The following is a 23,331-nucleotide window of genomic DNA, read 5'->3' as shown; positions in this document are numbered from 1 at the left end:
CTGTGTGGAGCACAATATTATAAAACAGCACTTTTGGGTATGATAGGGAAGTTAAATAAATTTAAAGTTGGAGATGTTGGACATAACAGCGGCCGCGGTTTGTAAAGAGTTTGTATGTTCTCCCCGTGTTTGCCTGGGTTTCCTCTGGGTGCTCCAGTTTCCTTCCACCTTCCAAAAATGTATGGGATTTATAGGTTAATTGGTGCATTTGGGCAGCATGGAGTTGAGGCCTGGTGGGACCTGTAAAATTTTTTTTTAAGTAAAAACAATGCCCATCTTAGTCCCGTTGCTAACAGCAAACGTTTACCCTATAATATTATGCTTCTCCCACTCTTCCACCCATCAAAGCCTGCTCAAAAGGGCAAAAACCAAGAAACTAAGAACTGTCTCAAGATATACTGAAACCATTATAGTAAGAGTGCTATCTGCATTCATTCCATGTAACATTATATTTTAGTGATTTGCTCAATTTTTATTGTATACTAATGATACTAACATGACTATTGAAAGCAAATTTACCATCAGAAATGTGAAAAAAGTTACCACCTTATGCTAAAAACTGTTTCTCTAAGCATTCTGTTAAATTGTAATCAAACTAAAAATATTTCTTTGAAAACAGATATTTGGATAATTGATTTTCAAATGAAATTTACTGCATTTTTGTTAATACTGACAGTAGTTTGTGGAAACTAGTAAAGAAAGTGCATTGGGTACATGCCAAGATACACAAAGATCATACTTGAAGAATGAGCCATATGTAAAATAGACAATGTTTAGACATCAAAATCAAATTATGCCCTGGATTCAAACCATCCTCTCATCTTGAACCCTAACCTTAATCTGTCACCGGATTATCTTTTCACTTCTGCTTGCTTGGAAGTGAGACTCCTTGAGGAAAGAAATATCAGCATAAATTATCAGTCCACCCACATGCATTAGAGCATTGTTCCTTAATTCATAAAAAAAATTGAAATTTCACATCAAATACTTCAAGGACTTTAGGTAACTTCAAGCTTACAGAACTTTGTTCTACTGTATTCTATTTACCTACTAAGAAATCAAGCAGGACCACTCACATCAGTATGTTTTGAATTTTATAAACTGCTATACATAAACATTCTCCAACATATTGTACCTGCTTTATTACTGATTTTTCTGGAAATTCAAATCTCGGTTTTACAGCAGACATTCCCTTTTGTAGCTATGAATATACATTTTCAAGCTCGTCCATTCATTGTACACAGTACACAAAACCCTGCAAATTCCTACTTTAAATAAAACCTCAACTCCCAAAGAATTATAGAGAATTCGCATGACATTTCCTCATGTTTTTCAAATGCACACCTGTGACTGAGTTGAAGACTTCTCAGTTGTAGAATTTGATTCTGGCAAGAACAGAGCTGAGCAACTCAAAACAAGATGAATCACTGAAAAAGTTTCCCACAAATTTGGTGAAAATAGCCATATCAGAGGTCCAAAGCATGTGGTTTTATTTAACAAGATAGAGGCACAAAGCTTGATTTGCATTGCAATTACAATTGTTAATGTATCTATTAAGCGATTCAGGAACAAACAAATAAATATCATGCAGGTTCAGAAAATCAATACAAGTTCTGACTCTTGAAATCCTAAGTAACAAAAAATTCTGTCAACATTGTGTTCAGGCAGTAACTGAAAACAAACGGTTCCTATTTCAGGTTGTCGACTATTAATCAGAATTCTGTTTCTCTTTCTGTTGGTGCTGGCTGACCCTGGTTAGCATAGCAGTTAGTGTGATGCTATTAAGTGCCAGTGACTGGGTTTGAATCCGGCACTGTCTGAAAGTTTGTATGTTCTATCCGTGAATTGTGTGGGTTTTCCTCAGGCGCTCCGGTTTCCTCCAAAATGTACAGGGTTGTAGTTAATTGGGCAACATGGGTTTCAATGGCTGGAATTGGCTTCTAAAGCATTTAAGTAAATAAATAAAGCTTTTTGTTTTTGCAACACAGGATCTGTTATCCATTTGTTCCTGAAGTCTGACAGAAAACTCAAGACAATGCATAGCCATTCAGAAAAAATAGGGACCTCGAGGGTCGGGTGCTCCTCGCCACCACAGGGCCCTGTTCCTTCTTGCAGGTAAGGCCTTATTCTTTCTTCTCCGGCGACTTTTCTGCTTTTTTTCCAGTTGTTTTTACTTTCTCCTTCTTGGAAGCCCGACCCTCGAGGTCCCTATTTTTTCTGAATGGCTATGCATTATCTTGAGTTTTCTGTCAGACTTCAGGAACAAATGGATAACAGTTCCTGTGTTGCAAAAACAAAAGGCTTTATTTATTTGTTTATTTAAATGCTTTAGAAGCCAATTCCAGCCATTGAAACCCATGCTGCCCAATTAATTATAACCCTGTACATTTTGGAGGAAACAGGAGCGCCTGAGGAAAACCCACACAATTCACGGATAGAACATACAAATAGGGATACAATAAAATAGGGATACATTGTAATTGCCCCAAAAAAAGCAAACTGTTCACCCTTTAATCTCATATGGAAAACAGTTCTCACTCGTCAAATAGCCCTTGGGAGACTGAGGAACAGATAAGTAGGCATATTTTGGAATGGTACAGAAATTACAGTTGTTGTAATGGGAGACATCAACTTGCCAAATATTGACTGGCACCTCCTGACTGCAAGAGGAAGAGATGGGGCAGATGGTGCGTTCAAAAAGGATTTCTGACCAGCTGACCAGAGGAGAGGCCATACTGGATCTAGAACTGGGTAATGATTCTGTTCAGGTGAATCCTCCCGGTGGGGAGCATTTCGGGGATAGTGACCACAACTTTCTAAGTTTTAGCATAGCTTTGGACAAGGATAAAAGCAGACAAAATGGGAAAGTGTTTAATTGGGGAAGGGATAATTATGATGGGATGAGGCAGGAACTAGGGAGAGTAAATTAGCAACAAATGTTCACAAGAGAAAGCACAGAACTAATGTGAAGGATGTTTAGGGACCACTTGCATGGGGCTGTGGATAGGTTGTCCCACTGGAGCAGGAAAATGATGGTAAGAAAAGGAAACTGTGGTTGACAAAACTGGTGAGGCAGCTGGTTAAGAAAGCATTCATTAGATTTAGAAACTAAAAAAAAAACAGGTAAGGCTCATGAGATATATATCGTAACCAGGAAGGAGCTTAAGGAAGGACTTGGGAGCGCTCAAAGGGAACATAAGAAGCCCTTGGCATGTATGATACACATAAAAAGCCTTGATGTGTATGAACAGAAAGATGACGAGAGTGAAGATAGGGCCACTTGAGGATAAAGGAAGCAAAGGTGGGTGGGGAGGTATTAAATGAATACTTTGTTTCACTATTCACCAGAGAAAAGGTCCTGGTCAAGGTGAGGTCAGAATAGAACAAGCTTGGTGGTGGACCATGCTGAGATAAGGAAAGGAGAAATGCTGGATCTTCTTAAAAGCATTAAGAGTGATAAGTCACGGAGTCACGTGATGGAGTAGTGGCCGGTCAAGAAAACTAGCCCTCTCCAGGTAAATAGGAAAAAAGTAAGGAAAAAGCAAAGCATAACAAAAATAAAATATAAGAAATAAAAGATAAAGATACAGAGAAGAGAATGTTTAGGGTTAGGCTTCCAAGAAGGAGAAAGTAAAAGCAACTGGAAAAAAGAAGCAGAAAAGTCGCCGGAGAAGAAAGAATAAGGCCTTACCTGCAAGAAGGAAGGGGCGCTGTGGTGGCGAGGAGCGCCCGACCCTCGAGGTCAGTGCCTGCCCTGTGGAGTCACGACTCACCAGCCAGTGGACTACAAAAGTGGCTCTTGAAGCCAAACAAAAGTGCGCGATCAAAGGAGAAAGAGGACACCAGTGGGAGGGGGTCTCAGCAGAGGAGCGGGCTGCCATAGAGCGAACAGCTGAGGGACGCCCAACACCTGGGTGCTCAGCTGGAGGACGAGGAAGGTAGCCGAAGAGGGAGTGATGAAACAGACCTGGGAGATAGACGGAGGGATGACTGACAAGAAGATCAACGTCAGGAAGCACAACGGACGAGCAGCCCAGGAGGGGAGGACCAGCAACAAGAGGTCCAGCAAGAAGAGGCCCGACAAAGAGATACAAGCAGCTCATCAGGAAAAACAGAAGAGACACAGACACAAAGAAAAGAAGAAGACACAAACACAGGTACAGACACAGAAGAAGAGGAAGAAGAAGACCAAGATCTTCACAGATAAATAGAAGGTAAAACTGATGGCAAAGACAAATAAAAGGTAAAACTGATAAATAGAATATAGATAAAAGTTTTTTTTGAACAAATGAGATCACTAAAAGAACGGTTATCATTAGAATTTAATGCAATTAAAAGGAAAATGAAAAGAACAGAAGATAAAATGCAAAGGTCAGAACTGGTAATGACAGAAATGGGGAAAAGAGTAGAGAATGTGGAAGAGTGGGAAATGGCTGTAGAAATGGAAGTAAACGACTTAAAGAGGAAAATTGGAAGAAAGTGACAAAAAAAATTAAAGAGACACAAGAGTTGCTATCTCAGAAAATTGATATTTTGGAAAATTATAGTAGGCGAAACAACAAAAATAGTGGGCTTGAGGAGGGTGAAGAAGGCACAGACATGAAGGAATTTATAAAAGGATGGATCCTGAAGATCCTGGGAATGACAGAAATGCAGGAAGAAATGGAAATAGAATACTAGCTCCGAAACCACAGGCACATCAAAAACCAAGATCCATCTTAGTAAATTTTTGAGATACATGACAAGAGAAAATATACTGGAATGGGCAAGGAATAAAGTTAGAGAAGATAATAAACCATTGGAACACAAGGGTCAAAAAATATTTTTTTACCCAGACATAAGTTTTGAACTCTTAAAGAGGAGGAAGGAGTTTAATACAGCGAAATTGATTTTATGGAAAAAAGGTTACAAATTCATGTTAAGACATCCAGCCGTGCTTAAAATATTTATACCCAGGGAGCAAAACAGACTGTTCTTGGATCCAGAGAAACTGCAAGAATTCGCAGAACATTTGCAGGACAGGAGAAGAGATGAAGAGACATTACAAGAATGAAGAATGGTGAAAAAGTATATTAACTAAAGAGGGAAAAAACTAAAGAGGGAAAAGAGAAGGGAAGTAAGGGAGTAAGGGGGAAAAAGAGAGAGCTTTGTTATACATGTTAAAAAAGTGTTTTCTGGAGAGGGCTGGGTAGAGGGGGAATAACCGTCACTGCAAAATCAGTTGACGCTGCGAAGAAGATCGCAATCCAAATGAAAAGGGAAGTTGTGATTGCCCGGCAAGGGATATGGGGCAACTCAGAGAGGGGGGGGGGAACTTTTGGGGGTTAAGGTATTAGTGGATGTGATAACTGCGGGGGTACTTTATGTCTTAAGTGTGTTGTCATACATTAAGTGTAATAAGAGAAAACTAAGAGATGAAAAGAGGGATGGAGGTGGCGAAGAGGTGGAAAAGAGGTGTATGCAAGATATAAGATGGCTATGTTGAACTATACGACTATAAATATTAATGGAATACATAACCAAATTAAAAGGAAAAGGCTACTAAATTTATTGAAGAAGGAAAAAATAGATATAGCATTTGTGCAGGAAACGCATCTAACTAAAGTAGAAAATAACAAACTAAGAGAGACTGGGTGGGACACGTAACAGCAGCATCCTATAATTCAAAAGCTAGAGGTGTAGCCATACTAGTTAACAAAAATGTACCGATCAAATTAGAGGAGGAAATAATAGATCTGGCAGGGAGGTATGTAATGATAAAGTGTCAGATATACTCAGAATTTTGGAATATGCTCAATATATATGCACCTAACGAGGAGGATCAAAAGTTTATGCAGGATATTTTTTTGAAGATTGCAGACACACAAGGAAATATATTGATAGGAGGGGATTTTAACCTTAATTTGGATCCAATGTTGGATAAAACTGGATAAAAGACAAGTAAAAAGAATAAAGTAGCCAAATTTATGGTAAAATCAATGCAGGAAATGAAAGAGGAGGAGGAGGCAATATCCAAGAGAGAAGGAATTTTTATATTATTCGAGTAGGCACAAAATCTACTCAAGGATTGATATGTTTTTGTTGTCGGCCCATATTCAAGGGAGAGTTAGGAAAACTGAGTATAAAGCTAGACTACTATCAGATCATTCACCCCTATTATTAGCAACAGAACTGGAGGACATCCTACCAAGAACATATAGATGGAGGTTAAACTCCATTCTACTTAAAAGACAGGAATTTAGGGAGTTTATTGAATGCCAAATTAAAACATATTTTGAAATAAACACAGGATCAGTGAAAGACAAATTTACATTTTGGGATGCAATTAATGCCTTCAATAGAGGGCAGATAATAAGTTATGTGACCAAGATGAAAAAAGATTACAATCGGGAAATAGAGCAGTTGGAAAGGGAGATAGTAAGTACAGAAAAGGAATTAGTAAAAAGGGATGATATAATGTAAAAGAGAGAATTGGCAGACAAAAAAAATTAAATATGGAACATTACAAACGTACAAGGTGGATAAGAACATAATGAAAACAAAGCAAAAGTATTATGAACTGGGCAAAAATAAACACATAAAATATTAGCATGGCAACTTAAAACAGAACTAAAAGAACGATACTGGCATCAAGGAAAAAGGACAAACAAATTACATATAACCCAACAGAGATTATTGAAAATTTTAAGGAGTTTTATGAACAATTGTATAAAACTGAGAACGAGGGGAAAGATGATAAAATAGAGGAATTTTTAGCTAAAATTGAACTGCCGAAATTGCAAGAAGAGGAACAAAACAAACTAATAAAACCATATGAAATAGAGGTATTTCACGATATATTAAAAAAGCTGCCGAACAATAAAACACCAGGAGAGGATGGATTTCCAATAGAATTTTATTAAACATTTAAAGAGTTATTAATTCCTCCTCTCCTGGAAGTAATGAACCAGGTAGAAGAAACACAAAACTTGCCAGATTTATGTAAGTCAGCAATAATTACAGTAATACCAAAGACGGGGAAGAATTCATTAACATCAATATCATATAGACCAATATCTCTACTTAACTCAAATTATAAGATAATAGCGAAATTATTAGCAAACAGATTGGCCGATTGTGTACCTAAAATAGTAAAACAAGATCAAACTGGATTTATTAAGTAAAGACGAACAACAGACAATGTCTGTAAACTTATTAATCTAATCCATGCAGTTCAAGGAAATAAGAAACCAACAGTGGCTGCTTCTCTAGACGCAGAAAAAAGCCTTTGACAGAGTAGAGTGGAACTACTTATTTAAAGTATTACAGAAGGTCAATCCTCCAGAAAAATATATAAATTGGATCAAAGCATTGTTAGCAGTAAATGGATATGTATCGAGTCACTTTAAATTAAGTAGGTCAACTAGACAGGGATGTCCACTATACCCCTCAATGTTCGCCTTAGCAATAGAACCTTTGCCAGAACTGATAAGAATAGAAAATAAAATAAAAGGGATAAAAGTAAAGGAGAAGGAGTATAAAATCAGTTTATTTGCAGATGACATCATAGTATACCTAACAGAACCAGAGGTATCAGTAAAAGAATATGGAGAAATATCGGGGTACAAGATTAACGCAAATAAAAGTGAACTGATGCCATGAGTAACGCAGACTATACAGAATTTAAAAAAGAATCACCATTTAAATGGCAAGCACAAGCAATCTGATACCTAGGGATCAGATTGGATAATAACTTAAGCCACTTGTACAAACTAAATTATCGGCCACTAATAAAGAAATTGCAGGAAGACTTAGAACATTGGAAAGAATTACCACTAACGTTGATGGGAGGGTAAACTGCATTAAAATGAACGTGTTCCCAAGGATACAATACTTATTTCAAATGTTACCAATTCCTTTAACAGAAAAATTCTTTAAAGAACTAAAGAGAATAATAAGGAAATTATTGTGGAAAAGGAGGAAACCAAGGGTAGCGTTAAATAAATTAGCAGAGAGGTATAATCAAGGTGGTTTGCAGCTTCAAAATTTTAGAAATTATTATAGAGCCGCACAATTAAGGTATTTATCAGATTTTTACCAGAAAAGGGAAAAACCAGATTGGACTAAGATAGAACGAGATAAAATAGGGGAGAAGGTACCGGAACATATAGTTTATAAGTGAGATGAAAAGCTGGTCCAATATAAAAACTCACCAGTACTGCATCTTTTACTTAATACATGGAAGAAGATCCACTTAGAAAGGAAAAAAACGAATTACCAAATAACAAAAATATTATTGACGCAAAATCTGCTAATCCCTTGTACTATAGACAACCTTTCCTTTAGAGAATGGGAGAGAAAAGGAATTAAAAGAATAGAAGATTGTTTTTTGGGAAATAATTTATTAACATTTGAACAGTTGAAGTACAAATATGGAATAACTCATGGTACAATGTTTGCATATCATCAACTGAAATCTTATTTAAAGGATAAATTGGGAAACAGATTGAGATTACCTGAAGGAAGCAGCTTTGAAAATGTGATTACAGAAACAATGATAATTAAAAGATTTATAACCAACATGTACATTAAGCTGCAAGATAAGGAAAATGAAATAAACCGTAAACCCAAGCAGAAGTGGGAAAAGGATCTAAACATAAAGATAAAATATGAAGCATGGGAAAAGTTATGTTCTGGAACTATGAAGAATACCATAAACACAAGGTTACGCATGATACAGTATAATTGGTTACACAGGGTATATATCACTCCTCAAAAATTAAAAAAATGGGATTCAACATTATCGGATAGATGTTTTCGCTGTAAGAAGGAAATGGGAACAACAGTACATGCAATTTGGGCATGTACGAAAGTGAATACGTTTTGGGAAGAACTAAATCAGATACTAAATAAAATTACAAAAAATAACATACCAAAAAAAAAGTGATATTTCTTTTAAGTAACATAAGTAGAGAATTAGGCCTCAAATTGGATGAAGTGCAAAAAAAAATCATTAGGATAGCCTTAGCGACAGTAAAAAAGATGTGTAATGTCAACTTGGAAAATGGAAGAGAGCATGAGTATACAGCAATGGTACGTGGAAATGAATAAATGTATTCCATTGGAAAAAATAACATAATTTAAAAAATAAAGTCACAATGTTTGAACAAATTTGGGAACCATACATGGAACATATCAGAGAGAGCTTGCCTATGACCTCCATCCCTTAAAATGAGAATGAAAATGATAAGAAGACAAAACGACTAGATTCAGTGTGTAATAAATAGATTACGCATTTTTCTTGTTTATTTTCCTTTGTGTGAAGATGTTGTTTTGTGGTTTTATTGTATTGTATATGTTGAATATTTATGGGTTTTGGAGGGGGTGGGTAGAGGGGAGGGAGGGAAAGGAGGAAAAAAAGGGAGAAAAGACCACTGTGTAAATTTAATGAGAAACGTTTGTACATATTTTGGTTGATATGGTTCATAGTGTGAAAAATAAAAAATTATTAAGAAATAGATTGATGTCACCAGGGCCAGATGAGATATACCCCAGTTGCTGTGGGAAGGGAGGAAAGGCAGCTTGGGGCTTTGGCGATGATCTTTGCATCCTTATTGGCCACAGTGGAGGTGCTGGAAGATTGAAGAATGGCAAATGTTTCCTCTTTTTTTATAAAAGGTAATAGGGAGAATTCTGGGAATTACCATATTTGACAGCATATCGCCTCAAAAACCACCATGGGTCCTATAAGGTGACATTTTGGCGCCACCATTTTGGGCACCAAAATCCAAAGCGCTCAAACTACTCACCCAGATTCAAGGCACTGTGGCTGTCCACGAAGAGGGCCCGCGGCTTCGTGGACCACCTTCCCTTGGACGACCTGTGCTTTCTGGAGGGCGGGGGGGAGGGCTTCTTGCTCACTGCCACACAACACCCCCCCCCCCATTCACTTTGATCTGGGGCTGAGCTCGACTAACAAAGGCTCAGTGTGGAGCCTGATCATTGAGGCCCATTGCTCCCCTCAAAGCAAATGATTGATCGTCTGCTCCCCGCGACGGTGTGCCCTGTTCATTGCCCTGGTGATCGGCTTATCTCCCTCCTGTCAATCAATCAGTGTATACATGGTGGAGGGTGGGGAAGCAGCCTGAGCCTCGGTGTGCAGCAGGCAGGAGGATATGTTGCTGCTGTTGCTCATGTGCAAGAAGGCTTCGGTGCCTCGGCCATGATCAGGTTCCACACTGAGCCTTTGTTAGTTGAGCTCAGCCCCAGATCAAATTGAATGGGGGGGGGGTGTTGTGTGCCAGTGAGCAAGAAGCCCCCCACCGCCCTCCAGAAAGCACAGGTTGCCCAAGGGAAGGTGGTCCATGAAGCCACGGGCCCTCTTCGTGCAAGGCTGGAGGGTTTTCATCGAAGTGAGTTAAAGCACACACATGTACATTATCTACAAGGGGCCTTGCAGGAGGAACCCATTCACCAACTTACTGGATACCTGTAAACACACTAAAACAAGTTTTTCCTAAAATTTCACACTAAAAATAGAGGGGGGTCTTATATGGCAGTGAGTCCTATATGCTGTCAAAATATGGTATAGACCAAAGAGTTTTACATTAGTGGTGTACAAACTATGGGAGAGGTTCAGTCTTCTCAGGGATAGTTTGTGATGGGTAGGTTATGCCTCACAAGCCTAATTTGAATTTTTGAGGAAGTAACAAAAGAAATTGATGAAAGTAGAGCAGTAGATGTGGTCTATATGAATTTTAGTAAGGCACTTGATAAAGTCATTCAGAAAGTCATGAGGCACTGGATCCATGGAACTTTGGTTGTGTGAATTCAGAATTGGTTTGCCTGTAGAAAGCAGAGTAGTCATGGGTGTAAAGTATTCTGCCTGGAGGACAGTGACTAGTGGAGTTCCACAGTGATCTGTTCTGGGATCCCTGATCTTTATGATTATTATAAATATCCTAGATGAAGAGGCAGAAGGATGGGTCAGTACATTTGCAGATGATATGAAGGTTGGATGAGTTGTGGATGGTGTTAAAGGATGCAGAGTTCGGTGGAAAAATGGCAGAAGGAGTTCAATCTGTGTAAGGTGATGCATTTTGGAAGGACAAACTCGAAGGCTGAGTATAGGGTTAATGGTTAGGTACTTAACATTGTGGAAGAACAGGTCTTTCAGATCCACATCTTTCAAGATTGCCATGCAGGTTGATAGGATAGTTAAGAAGGCCTATGGGATGTTGGGCTTCATTACTTTGGAGATTGAATTCAAGAGTCGAGAGGCCACGTTGCAATTTTACAAATCTCTAGTGAGACCACATTTAGAATGTTGTGTTCAGTTCTGGTGACCTCATTATAGAAAGGATGTGAAAGTTTTAGAGAGGGTGCAGAGAAGATTTACCAGGTTGTTTCTTGGATTGGAAAATAAGTTTTATGAGCAAGGTTAGCAGAGCCAGGGCTTTTTGCATTAGAGCACAGAAGGATGAGAGATCTGCAAGATTCTGAGAGGCAGAGATAAGGAGACAGAAATAGCAAACACCAGAGGACATCTGTACAAAAGTGAAGGGAGGAAGGTTTAGGGGAGACATCAGGGGTAAGGCTTTTTTTTAAAAATACCTCACAGAATTTTGCATGCTGGAATGGTGGTGGTAGAGCTGAAAAATTAGAGGGAATTTAAGTAACTTTTAGACAGGCACATGATTGAAAGTAGGGATATATAGGTCAGCACAAGATCGAGAGCTATAGTGTTTTATGTTCTACTTTAAGTCATGACCCTGGTCAGCAGTCCCTTTTCACCCTTAAAATCACATCAGCTTCATCCAAAGATATCTCAAGATGCAAGAATGTGACAGTGACTCAAAGTTTGTGTACTTGTCACAGCTCTTGATAATAACTCATTGTAATTCTTGCCCCTGCCCGCAATGGAAAAAAATTCCTATCAGCTTTCATTCATCACAAATGATTCATGCTTTTATCATTCAACATCATTTTTTAATTCTGGGTCCACTATTTCATTCAAAAGGACCTGTAAGGGTAAATCTCAACCATGGCAAAGTTCAGTTAACCAATCACATCTGGGTTTGGATGTTCATATGTTCTTGTATTTAAGTCCTTCTGGAACCTATGCATGAGATTTTGTCTTTCAATTAAGGAAACAATATTATTCTTTTGTATTTTATTATATACTTCATAAATTGCATGTTTTTCCTTCAATCACTTGTTCAAAATTCCATTATCTCATACATATAGGATATTAGTATATTCTAAAACCAAGAAAATAATCAAAACATGGAACAAATTTCTCCAAAACAAAATTACTGAGCTAAGGTTGGGGAAAAAATGTACAGACTTTAGTTGATGGGAACAAGAATAGCTGAAGTGAAAATAATGATATATATAAATGAGGTTTTAAGAAAATTAAGAGGTGATTTAAGGAGGATCACCACTTGCAGACTCAAGTGGCTGATAGTATGTACTTACTGGAAGGAGGGTTCAGCATAAACATCTTGACTTAACTTGGGAACTCTTTGGCTGAAAGACAGTAAAACATGTAACGGTATTAGGAATGACCCTATCCCTTTATAATCAATGAAAGAGGCTTTCAGAAAGAATCTGATTAGTTTATAATTCCATTGACGGGAAGCTTATGAAAAGTAGACCAGGATAAAGTTCAGCCTTGGGAGATGAAGTGGCAGGTAACATTCATTTCATACTAACACTTCAATAATCATCTCCCACTTCATCCCCCTCAAATTTAATACCTTTACAATGACCAAACATATGACTGTTAACATTGAGGAAATCAGCAAAGACTTGTAATTCAACTCTTAGCCCCTCTCAAGTTTCTTGACTCCTACTTGATACATACATGATTTCACCCCTTTTTATTTCAATCTTGATAAAGGATCCCGACACAAAATAATGACTTTTTTTAATCTATGGATGCTGCATAATCCTTCGAGTCCCTCCATTTATTTGCATCATTCCCAGCATCTGCAGTTTTTGTTTTCTATTTTATTTTAGTCTTTAAAGTGGCAAGAGTGAAAGCAAAATTTGCTCAACGCTGGCATGAGGTGACGTCATCTCACGCCATGGATGCCGGCCTCGACCCCCTAGTACAATCCCTGGCATCTACAGACACCATCATTGAGATGAGGCAAGTGTGAAACGTGCAATTACATTGCAGGCAATTCCTATTAAAGGTAGAACAAACCAAACAACCGGGATAAACCCCTGCAAATGTGAAAGCATTCAGTGTCCCAGTTAGGAGTGGTCTAGTGTGAAAGCCCAAATGCCCATTCCTATCCCAGGACATTAAACAGCCAATTTACTGGGATGCAAGTGTGAAAGGGAGTTTTGTCTCGTCATTTTAAGTGTGTGGTTAAATGCCTCTTATTTAAATTAAGTAACTGAATCGGATTCACCACCTCCTCTGGCAGCATGTTCCAGGTATTAACCATGCTGTTTGTGGATAAACTTGTAGTGGTCCGGTATGGCCCCATATACAAGGGGCCGAATCGCCACAGAACACAGCCTACAAACAGCACAGAGACTGCCTCCTCACTGAGGAGAAGTGCCAGGATTAAAGGGCAGACTGCGGCGAGCAAGCGCTGCTCATGAGACTGTGCACTGCAAGAATGGATCCCAAAGGTCCTGGGAATTACAGAAATACAGGAAGGAATGGAAATAGAAAGGGCACACAGAACACTAGCTCCGTAACCACAGACACATCAAAAACCAAGATCCGTTTTAGTAAAATTTTTATGATATACGACAAGAAAAAATATACTGGAGCGGGCAAGGAATAAAATTAGAGAAGACAATATATCATTGGAATACAAGGGTCAAAAAATATATATATTTTTTTTACACAGACATAAGTTTTGAACTCTTAAAGAAGAGGAAGGAGTTTAATACAGCAAAATCAATCCTATAGAAAAAAAGTTATAAATTTATGTTAAGACATCCAGCTGTGCTTAAAATATTTATCCCTGGGGAGCAAAACAGACTGTTCTCGGACCCGGAGGAAGCATGAGAATTTGCAGAACGCCTGCAGGACAGGAGAGATGAAGAGATGTAACAAGAATGAAGAACGGCGATAAAATACATATAAAGATGTAAAAATAATGTATATGTAAGAACTAAAGAAGGGAAAGAGAAGGGAGAAAAGGAAGTAAAGGGGAAAAAAGAGGGTGAGCTTTGTTATATGTGTAAAAAAAGTCTTTTCTGGGGGTGGGGTTGGGTGGGAGAGAATAACCGTCACTGCGAAATCAGTTGATGCTTGCGAGCGGGTTCCCAATCCAAATGGAGAGGGGAGTTGTGGTTGCCCAGCAAGGGATAAGGGGCAACACAGAGAGGGGGAGACATTTGGGGCTAAGGCAATATTGGACGTGGGAGTTGTTGAAGTATTTTATGTTTTAAATGTGTTGTCACACATTGAGTTTAAAAAGGGAAAACTGAGAGATGAAAATGGGGAAAAGGGGGGATGGTGGTGGTGAGGAAGCGGAAAAGAGGTGTAAACAGGGTATGAGATGTCCATGTTGAATTATATGACTATAAATATTAATGGAATACATAAGAAAATTAAATGGAAGAGGCTATTAAATTTACTGAAAAAAGAAAAAACAGACATAGCATTTTTTCAGGAAACGCATCTAACTGAAGTGGAACATAATAAATTAAAAAGAGACTGGTAGGACACGTAGCGGCAGCATCATATAATTCAAAAGCTAGAGGTGTAGCTATATTAATTTATAAAAATGTGTCAATAATAAATCCAGCAGGGAGGTATATAATGATAAAGTGTCAGATATATTCAGAATTTTGGAATTTGCTCAATATATATGCACCTAATGAAGAGAATCAAAAGTTTATGCAAGATATTTTTTGAAGATTGTAGATACACAAGGGAATATATTGATAGGAGGGGTTTTTAACCTTAATTTGGATCCAATGTTGGATAAAACTGGATAAAAGACAAGTAAAAAGAATAAAGTAGCCAAATTTATGGTTAAATCAATGCAGGAAATGAAAGAGGAGGAGGAGGCAATATTCAAGAGAGAGGGAATTTTTATATTATTCGAGTACGCACAAAATCTACTCAAGGATTGACATGTTTTTGTTGTCGGCCCATATTCAAGGGAAAGTTAGTAAAACTGAATATAAAGCTAGACTACTATCTGATCATTCATCCCTGTTATTAAGCAATAGCACTGGGGGACATCCCACCAAGAACATATAGATGGAGGTTAAATTCCATGCAAGTTAAAAGGCAGGAATTTAGAGAGTTTATTGAATGCCAAATTAAAATGTACTTTGAAATAAATACAGAATCAGTGAAAGACAAATTTATATTATGGGATAAAATGAAAGCCTTCTTTAGACGGCAGATAATAAGTTATGTAACTAAGATGAAAAAAGACTACAATCGGGAAATAGAACAGTTGGAAAGGGAGATAGTAAGTACAGAAAATGAACTAGAAACGAGGGATGATATAACAAAATGAAGAGAATTGGCGGACAAAAAAATAAAATATGAAACATTACAAACATATAAGGTGGAGAAGAATATAATGAAAATAAGGCAAAAGTATTATGAACTAGGAGAAAAAACACACAAAATATTAGCCTGGCAACTTAAAACAGAGCAAGCTAAAAGAATTGTATTGGCATCAAGGGAAAAGGACAAACAAATTACATATAATCCAATGGAGATTAATGAACTTTAAGGAATTTTATGAACAATTATACCGAACTGAGAACGAGGGGAAAGATGATAAAATAGATGAGTTTTTAGCTAAAATTGAACTGCCAAAATTGTAAGAAGAGGAACAAAACAAACTGATAAAACCATTTGAAATAGAGGAAGTACACAATATATTAAAAAAGCTGCCGAACAATAAAACGCCTGGAGAGGATGGATTCCCAATACAATTCTATATAACATTTAAAGAGTTATTAATTCTTCCTCTCCTGGAAGTAATAAACCAGATAGAAAAAACACAAAACTTGCCAGATTCATGTAAGACAGCAATAATTACAGTAATACCAAAGACGGGGAAAGATCCACTAACACCATCATCATATAGACCAATATCTCTACTTAATTCAGATTATAAAATAGCAAAATTATTAGCAAACAGATTGGTCGACTGTGTACCAAAAATAGTAAAACAAAATCAAACTGGATTTATGAAGAAAATCGAACAGCGGATAATGTCTGTAAATTTATTAATCTAATTCATGCAGTTCAAGGAAATAAGAAACCAACAGGAGCTGTTGCTTTAGACACCCTTTGACAGGGTAGAATGGAATTATTTATTCAAAGTATTACAGAGGTTCAATCTACAAGAAAAATATACTAATTGGATTAAAGCACTGTATAATGGACCATTGGCGAAGGTAACAGTAAATGGATATGTATCAAACTAATTTAAATTAAGTAGGTCAACTAGGCAGGGATGTCCATTATCTCCCTCACTGTTCGCTTTAGCAATAGAATCATTCGCAGAACTGATAAGAACATTAAATAAAATAAAAGGGATAAAAATAAAGGAGAAGGAGTATAAAATCAGTTTATTTGCAGATGACATCATAGTATACTTAACAGAACCAGAAATATCAATAAAAGAACTACATAAGAAATTGAAGGAATATGGAGAAATATCGGGGTACAAGATCAACGCAAATAAAAGTGAAGCGATGCCAATGAGTAATGCGGATTATACAAAATTTTAAAAAGAATTACCATTCAAATGGCAAACACAAGCAATCCAATACCTAGGTATTAGGCTAGATAATAATTTAAGCCACTTGTACAAACTAAATTATCAGCCACTAATAAAGAAAACGCAGGAAGACTTAGAACATTGGAAAGAATTACCGCTTTCGTTGATAGGGAGGGTAAATTGCATTAAAATGAATGTCTTCCCAAGGATACAATACTTATTTCAATCATTACCAATTCCTTTAAGAGGGAAATTTTTTAATGAACTAAAGAGAATAATAAAGAATTTTTTATGGAAAGGGGGGGGGGGGAACAGAGGATAGCATTAGATAAATTAACAGAGAGGTACAACCAAGGTGGTATGCAGTTACCAAACTTTACAAATTATTATAGAGCAGCACAATTAAGGTATTTATCAGATTTTCACCAGACAAGGGAAAAATCAGATTGGACTAAGATAGAGCTAGATAAAATAGGGGAGAAGGTACCAGAATATATACTTTATAAGTGGGATGAAAAGCTGGTATGATATAAAAGCTCACCAATATTGCATCATTTACTCAATATATGGAAGATTCACTTAGAAAGGAAAAGAACAAATTACCAAATACCACAATTATTATTGACGCAAAATCAGCGAATCCCTTTTACAATAGGTAACCTTTCCTTTAGAGAATGGGAGAGAAAAGGAATTAAAAGAATAGAAAATTGTTTTTGGGGAAATAATTTATTAACATTTGAACAAATTAAGTACAAATATGGAATAACTCATGGTACAATGTTTGCATATCATCAACTGAAAGCCTACTTAAAAGGATAAATTGGGAAACAGACTGACATTACCAGAAGGAAGCAGCTTTGAATATGTGATTACAGACACAATGATAATTAAAAGATTTATAACGAACATGTACATCAAGCTGCAAGAGAAGGAAAATGATGAAATAAGCAATAAACCCAAACAAAAGTGGGGAAAAAATTTAAACATAAAGATAAAAAAATGAAACATGGGAAAAGTTATGTTCTGGAACTATGAAGAATATAATAAACACAAGGTTACGCATGATACAGTATAATTGATTACACAAGTTATATATCACGCCCCAAAAGTTAAAACCCGACAGTATCAGACAGATGTTTTTGCTGAAAGAAGGAAATGGGATTAACAGTACATGCAATTTGGGCATGTGAGAAAGTAAAAAAGTTTTGGGAAGATCTAAATCAGGTATTAAATAAAATCACAAAAAACATACCAAAAATTTCAGAGATCTTCCTTCTAAGAAGTAAGGAATTAGGCCTCAAACTGGATACAGCGCAAAAGAGATTTATTATGATAGCCTTAGATGTAGTCTTAGAAGTACTCGAGATGGCAGAGGCCGACAGCATCAAATCCACGCTGCTGAAGATCAAACTGCGCTGGGTAGATCACGTCTCCAGAATGGAGGACCATCGCCTTCCCAAGATCGTGTTATATGGCGAGCTCTCCACTGGCCACCGAGACAGAGGTGCACCAAAGAAGAGGTACAAGGACTGCCTAAAGAAATCTCTTGGTGCCTGCCACATTGACCACCGCCAGTGGGCTGATATCGCCTCAGACCGTGCATCTTGGCGCCTCACAGTTCGGCAGGCAGCAACCTCCTTTGAAGAAGACCGCAGAGCCCACCTCACTGTCAAAAGACAAAGGAGGAAAAACCCAACACCCAACCAATTTTCCCTTGCAACCGCTGCAACCGTGTCTGCCTGTCCCGCATCGGACTTGTCAGCCACAAACGAGCCTGCAGCTGACATGGACATTACCCCTCCATAAATCTTCGTCCGCGAAGCCAAGCCAAAGAAAGAAAAAGATGTAGCAAAAAAATGTATAATGTCAACCTGGAAATCAGAAAAGAGCCTGAGAGTACAGCAATGGTACAGCAAATGAATAAATGTATTCCATTGGAAAAAATAACATATAATTTAAAAAATAAAGTCACATTATTTGAACAAATTTGAGAACCGTACATGGAACATTACAGAGAGTGCTCACCTCGGACCTCCACCCCCTAAAATGATAAGACAAAATGACTTGATCCAGAGTGTAAAAGTAGATGACATATTTTTATTGTTTATTTTTCATTGTGTGATGACATTGTTTAATGGTTTTATTGTATTGTATATGTTGAAAGTTTATTGGTTTTGGAGGGGGGTGGGAAGGGGGAGGGAAGGTAGGAGGGAAAAAAGGGGAGAAAATGCCACTGTGTATATTTAAAAGGGAAATGTTTGTATGTATTTTGGTTGATACAGTTCACAGTGTCAAAAATAAAAAAATATATATACAAAAAAAGAGGCATAACGGCTGAAGACACCAAATTCTGGAACGTTGTCAGTGGCCTGGATCCAGTCACAGCAGCAAGAGTCAATTTTTTTGTGAACCACGTGCCCATGGAACACAAGTATACCCTCTTTCATCAGTTCTTACTCAACTCTTTCGAACTCAGCCGGCATGAACGGGCCGTTTCCATACTTAACTCACAGGGCCTGGGGGACCACAACCCTAGCAGGAGCTAATGGCGTTAGCAGACAGACACACCAAGTGCTTCCTATTTGATGCCCTATTCTTGTTGAAGTTGCCAGCCCACATTGCCTCAGCCATCTCCAATATGGTCTTTGCTCATCAGCACCTCATGGCCAAGACCATGATCGTCTTTTCTGAGCCTCTCAGTCGGACTCAATCCAGGACCAGCCTATTTGTGTGGTGGAGGTTACCACGCTGGCAGGGACTATTCATTCCCCCTTCCCAGCAGCCATATAGATGCAGTGCAGTGACTGTCCTAACAAGGCTACTGTTATGACCATCGTCGACGGGGCCCCCCTGTTGTGTCCCCCCTGTAATTTCTCTGGATCCACATCCAACGGACTCCTGGAAACAAGCAAGCCAGCTGGCGTTAGTGGCCTCAGCGGTTGGCACCAGCAAAGGCCTCCTTTTCCTTCAGGACCTGATGACTGGGCGACTTTTCCTTGTGGACACTGGTGCCGAGATCAGCCTCATACCGCCCACTTTCCTACAGGCAGCCAATGGTTCTATGATCCCCAGCTATGGAATGACTCGTGACTGTCCACACCAAGGACACAGTTTTCCGACGGGAGCGCACAGTTGCCTCTGTGGGTCAGGCCCACCTTGGGGCAGATTTTCTGCAGGCCATCGAACTGCTGGTGGATTTGACCAGGTGCCGCCTAGTGAACACAGCAACCTTCCAGGATTTCCCCCTCACCGCATGCAAACAAAATGGGAGTCCATGCCTCCAACCGGAACGACTACACCCCTACTGGCCAATTTCCCATTACTGCTAGCCTGAATTTCCACAACGCAGAACCTGCACACTGAGTGCAGCCCTTCATTCAGACCACTGAACCACCAGTTTACTCGAGGACAAGACAACTTCCCCAGGACAAGCTCCTCTTGGCAAAAACGGAGTTTGCAACCATGGAGGAGTTGAGCCGCTCGAACAGCCATATGGTCCCCAAGAACTCTGGAGGGTGGCACCCATGTGGAGACTTCTTCTTTGGCTTGGCTTCGCGGACGAAGATTTAAGGAGGGGGTAAAAGTCCACGTCCATGTGGAGACTACTGGCAGTTAAAAGACGCAACAGACCAGTAGCCAATACCACATGTACAAGATTTTACTGCTCAATTCCAGGGAACTCCTCTAAAGAAGATTTGGTTAAAGGTTAACATCAGATCCAAGTGCACCCCAATGACATCCCAAAGACTGCCATGATCACCTTGTTCAGACTTTTCGAATTCGTGCGTTTGCCTTTTGGCCTAAAAAAATGCAGCCCAGATGTTCCAGCACCTTATGGACATGGTGACTCGGGACCTGGAGGGAATATTCGTTTATCTAGATTATATTCTCATCGCCAGCCCCAACACAGGATCACACAGGAACACCTTTGGCATCTCTTCGCCAAGCTTCAGGCCCATAGGTTAAAGATCAACCCAGCTAAATGCCAGTTTGGCTTGAACACCATCAATTTCCTGGGACATCGAATTCCCTGCACGGGAGCCAGACCACTGCCCTACAAGGTAGAGGCCATCTGCACTTTTCCCAAACCAACCTTTCTCAAGGGACTGCAGGAATTCATAGGGATGGTGAACTTTTACCATCGCTTCTTCCCAGGAGCAGCAGCCATCATGCAACCACTATTCGACCTCCTCAAAAGGGGCGAGAAGACTCTCATCTGGTCCACTGAAGCACTCCAAGCCTTCGATGCAACCAAAAAAGCACCATCTGAAGCCACCTTCTTAGCCCACCCAGACCCAGACTCCCCTTTGTCACTGACAACGCACACCTCTGAGAGAGCAGTTGGCACAGTACTGCAGCAGTGGGTTGATCAACAATGGAAGCCACTTGCTTTTTTCAGCAAGCACTGGAGGCCAACCAAACTTAAGTACAGCGCTTTTGATCAGAGCTGTTAGCTCTGTACCTGGCCATACACCATTTTAGGTGCATCCTTGAAGGCCAGGTATTCACAGCATACACAGACCACAAACTACTGATACAAGCGCTGGGGAAGATCTCAGACCCATGATTGGCCAGAAGCAATGCCACCTTTCCTATATCTTGGAATTTACTACAGACATTTGACACATCTCAGGGACGTCCAATGTAGTAGCAGATGCACTCTCACACCCAACAATCTCTGAGATTAGAGGTGGTATCAACATGGCCCAATCAGCCAGGGACCAGGCCAAGGATCCAGGCACATAGGCCTACCACATGGCCATCACAGGACTGTAGGTACAGGAATTCGCCCCTGAACCAGGAGGACCCCTACTCCTTTGCGACATGTCCACTGGCCACCCGAGGCCCACCATTCCCACTGTTTGGAGACACCAGGTGTTCAACTAAGTGCATGGACTTTCCACCCCTCCATAAGATCAACAGTCCGCCTCGTCTCAGATTGCTTTGTATGGCACAGACTACGCCACAAAGTCTCTCTCTGGGTGAAGACCTGTATACAATGTCCATGTGCCAAAATCCAGTGACACAAGACACCATTACAACCCTTCCCACCTACAGAAAACAGATTCCACCATATAAACATGGATATCGTAGGACGACATCCAATCAGCCAAAGGATGAGGTAACTGTTCACTGTGGTCGACCATTTCACACGCTGGCCAGAGGCAGTCCCTATGCCAGCCTGCAACACAGAGACTTGCATGCAAGCATTTATGTCACAGTGGGTTGCTTGTTTCGGCATCCCCTCACATATTACCTCCGACCGAGGAGCCCAGTTCACTTCCTCCCTGCGGTCAACACTATCAAGATTCTATGGTAGCCAGTTACACCATACAAATGAATGGACTGGTGGAGCGCTTTCACCGCCACTTGAAAGCATCTCTGAAAGCTCGACTCCAGGGCCCAAACTGGATGGATGTACTCCCATGGGTCCTGCTCGGTATCCGCATGGCTCCCAAAGGAGGCCTCCCCAAATCATTGGCTGAGATAGTCTACAGGATGCCACTCACCATTCCAGGTGACCTCCATTTCAGCTCCACTGAACCTAAACTCAATGCCATGGAAGTCCTGCAGCATTTAAGGGACAGCGCAGTCAACCCATACCCACACCCTACTACCACAGTATGCTACCCTGCCATGTCCCAGAAGATTTGAAAACTGCAGATTTCATTTTCATCAGGAGGGGCCAGCCAGGAACCCATTTACAATGCCCTGATAGACCTTTTAAAGTGTTTAAAAGGGATGGGGTGGTTTTTACTCTGGACGTTGGGAGTAAACAGGACATGTTCACTATGGACTGTTTGAAACGGGCCCACTTAGATGGCACGGAACATTTCCCTGCTCCTCGGCTGCAGCAATGTAGCCAGTTTCTTAAGAAGTATTTGCAATTATGGGGGAGGGGGGGAAGAGACGGGGGGGGGGGTGGGAAGAGACGGGGGGGTGGGAAGAGACGGGGGGGGGGTGGTGGTGGTGTAGTGGTCCGGTCCAGCCCTGTACACAAAGGGCCGAATCACCACAGCACACAGCCTACACACAACAGTGCAGAGACCGCCTCCTCACAGAGGAGAAGCGCTAGGGTTAAAGAACGGACTGCAGGGAGCAAACGCCGCTCCTGAGACTGTGAGCCAGTGCAGCAGGTGGGGTTTTGCAGTATTGCTTTTGTAGCGTGGTTTGTTTGAATAAACAGTCGGTTACTGGTTCACTCAGCTATGTGCAGATGTGTTCCTTTCTTTTCGCAGCGCCACCGTATTGTGGGCGCTACAAACTTACCACTAAAATCTCCTTTGGATTCTTACCAATGATCTTAAAATGATACCCTCTTGTTTTTGGTACCTCAACCATAAATAATTCAATTCAAGGCAAAATTTATTTATAGCTCTCATAATTTTCCCTAAAATTTAGATGACTGAGAGGAGGGTTCAGAAAATTCTGACATTTCAGATGCAAGAAGAATATTCCTAATGGTGGAAAATCCAGAACTAAGGACAAAATATTTAAGACTGATAGGAGAAGAAATTTCTTTAGAATGCTGATCCTGTGGAATACCTTAGCAAAGAAGGCAGATGAGGTTAAATCATTATATTTAAGTAGATCTAAAAGCCCAAGAGATAGGGATATGGGTAGAAAG

General features: G+C 39.7%; 1 protein-coding gene across 18 annotated transcripts in view; it reads right to left on the bottom strand.

Moving 5' to 3' along the window:
* Positions 1–23,331, bottom strand: part of tmem269 (transmembrane protein 269) — a 149,706-nt gene that overhangs the window by 83,558 nt on the left and 42,817 nt on the right. For 11 of the 18 annotated variants that reach the window (XM_069919147.1, XM_069919146.1, XM_069919134.1 and 8 more), the window contains 2 exons: positions 12,457–12,507; positions 835–888 (listed from right to left, as the gene is read on the bottom strand). The exons of 2 other annotated variants lie outside the window; for them this stretch is intronic. The gene's annotated coding sequence lies outside the window, so the exon portion shown is untranslated. The remainder of the gene's footprint in view (positions 1–834; positions 889–12,456; positions 12,508–23,331) is intronic. 5 more of the 18 variants (XM_069919141.1, XM_069919142.1, XM_069919139.1 and 2 more) reach the window with 1 other exon arrangement.

Source organism: Narcine bancroftii, chromosome 2, assembly GCF_036971445.1.
Source record: "Narcine bancroftii isolate sNarBan1 chromosome 2, sNarBan1.hap1, whole genome shotgun sequence".
NCBI classification, from domain to species: domain Eukaryota; kingdom Metazoa; phylum Chordata; class Chondrichthyes; order Torpediniformes; family Narcinidae; genus Narcine; species Narcine bancroftii.
This window is presented reverse-complemented; position numbering and strand designations above follow the sequence as displayed.